The 2,715-nt window shown below is 50.8% G+C and overlaps 1 pseudogene; it reads right to left on the bottom strand.

Moving 5' to 3' along the window:
• Positions 1-712: 712 nt before the first annotated feature.
• On the bottom strand, positions 713-1,113 carry LOC123039611 (uclacyanin 1-like; annotated as a pseudogene).
• Positions 1,114-2,715: the final 1,602 nt, after the last annotated feature.

Raw genomic sequence — 2,715 nt, 5'->3', positions numbered from 1 at the left:
ACATAGTTGCCACATTCGTCTAATTGCAGTTGCCATCCACAACGTAGGAGTGTCGTGTGGGAAAAGTAGTTCGCCCACACGCGCATGAATTAGGTGGCTGGCTGTGTGGGCAGAAACTAGTTCGCCCACACAGCGCAGGTGACAAACAGCATGGTGCTAGCGTGTGGGCAAACACTTCAACGCCCACACACCAGCCCCGTCCTACATGGCGCACAAAACCAATCTTTTCGTGCCAAGATTCGTGCAAAAGACACTGGACAACGATCGAGGTGTATGGGCGAGTTGGGTAACGCCCACACGTGTGGGCGTTAGTGTTTCCGTTTTTTTCTTCTGGTTTCCTTCCTTTCCTCTATTAGCATTTTGGAGAAAACATCAGCAACTAATTAAAAAGCAAGGGGGAGGAGGGATCTCCTTGATTGAGACCCCCCCTCTCCCGAAATAAAGTAAGGCATTTATCCTCACACTAAATGTACTCTGCAAAAGAGTTGTTTTAATCCAAGAAATCCATTTTTGCCCAAAACCTCTGGAACTAAGCATTTCAAAAAGAAAGTCCCAACTTACCCTATCGTATGTTTTTTCATAGTCTAGTTTGAGCACAAGCCCTTGCAAACCAGATTTCTTAACTTCATGAATAACCTCATGTGCCAGGACCACACTTTCAAGTATATATCTGCCCTTGATAAATGCAGTTTGATTGGGTGTACAGATGTACTCAAGCCATGAGACCAGCAAAGGCAAGCAGGACGGCGAGGCCAAACCCCGTGGCCTCCACAGAGGTGGCGGTAGAGACAGACGTGGGTGAAGGAGCGTTGCTTGCCATAGGGCCGCTGGCCGGGGTGAGTGATGGCGAGGAGGAGTCAGACACGACGTCGCTCTTGACCTTCATGCCACCAGTGCAGTGGCCGGGGAACCCACAAATGAAGTAGCGGGTGCCGGCGGCGGTGAGGGTGACGATGTCGTTCCCGGAGATGAGGGACGCGATAGGGTTGACGGTGCTGCAGGAGTCGTAGTCAGCCTTGCTAACCTCGAGGACGTCGTGCGCCAGAGGGGAGAGTACTTGAGGACGATTTGGCCGCTAGGTTGGAATGGTCCTGGAGGACGCCCACATGCCATAGTTGGTGCTAAGGTCCCACACTATGACGCCCCAGATTCAATCGTACACTAATCATACACACAAACGTGTACGATCAAGATCAGGGACTCACGGGAAGATATCACAACACAAATCTAAAAAAAGATAAGTCATACAAGCATCATAATACAAGCCAGGGGCCTCGAGGGCTCAAATACAAGTGCTCGATCATAGACGAGTCAGCGGAAGCAACAATATCTGAGTACAGACATAAGTTAAACAAGTTTGCCTTAAGAAGGCTAGCACAAACTGGGATACACATCGAAAAAGGCGCAGGCCTCCTGCCTGGGATCCTCCTAAACTACTCCTGGTCCTCGTCAGCGGGCTGCGCGTAGTAGTAGGCACCTTCGGTGTAGTAGGAGTCATCGTCGAAGGTGGCGTCTGGCTCCTGGGCTCCAACATCTGGTTGTGGCAACCAGGTAGAAGAGAAAGGGGGAAAAGGGGGAGAAAAGCAACCGTGAGTACTCATCCAAAGTACTCGCAAGCAAGGAGACTACGCTTCTGGCAGCCTCCGTCTTGCAGCATGTAGAAGAGAGTGGACTGAAGTCCTCCAAGTAGCATCGCATAGCATAATCCTACCCGGCGATCCTCCCCTCGTCGTCATGTGGAAAAGCGATCACCGGGTTGTCTATGGAACTTGTCTGGGCGTGTTTTATTAAATATTCGGTTCTAGTTGTCATAAGGTCAAGGTACAACTTCGAGTCATCCTTTTACCGAGGGACACGGCTATTCGAATAGATAAACTTCCCTGCAGGGGTGCACCACATAACCCAACACGCTCGATCCCATTTGGCCGGACACACTTTCCTGGGTCATGCCCGGCCTCGGAAGATCAACACGCCGCAGCCCCACCTAGGACTAACAGAGAGGTCAGCACGCCGGTCTAACTCCTATGGCGCAGGGGTCTGGGCCCATCGCCCATTGCACACCTACACGTTGTGTGGGCGGCCGAAAGCAGAACTAGCCCCCTTAATACAAGAGCAGGCTTACATTCCAATCCAGCGCGCGCCGCTCAGTCGCTGACGTCTAGAAGGCTTTGGCTGATACCACGACGTCGAGTGCCCATATCTTTCCCGTGTAGTTGGTTAGTGCGTATAGGCCAGTGGCCAGACTCAGATCAAATACCAAGATCTCGTTAAGCGTGTTATTATGAAGCAACCGCGAACGCCGACCAGGGCTAGGCGCACCTCTCGCCTAGGTGGTCTCAACCTGCCCTGTCGCTCCGCCACAAAGATCCACACAGAGGGCCGTCGGGACAAAGGTCCTTTCAGCTCCAAATCCGTGAGTCACTCGCGGGTACTCTTCGAGCCGACCCGACTTTAGTCACCATCTGTAATATGTATATATGTATAGTATAGCCGTGATCACCTACCAAGTGATCACGGCCCGATAGTATAGCAAGGCAGACAGACAAGAATGTAGGGCCACAGATGATAAACTAGCAACCTATAATAAGTATTTAGGATTGCAGGTAAGGTATCAACAGATGTAGCAACAATGTCAGGCTATGCATTAGAATAGAATTAACAGAAAGCAGTAACATGCTACACTACTCTAATGCAAGCAGTATAGAGGAGAATAGG

The sequence above is a fragment of the Triticum aestivum genome, chromosome 2B, assembly GCF_018294505.1.
Source record: "Triticum aestivum cultivar Chinese Spring chromosome 2B, IWGSC CS RefSeq v2.1, whole genome shotgun sequence".
Taxonomy (NCBI): domain Eukaryota; kingdom Viridiplantae; phylum Streptophyta; class Magnoliopsida; order Poales; family Poaceae; genus Triticum; species Triticum aestivum.
Note: the sequence above shows the minus strand (reverse complement) of the source record. Positions and strands in the feature narration are given on the sequence as shown.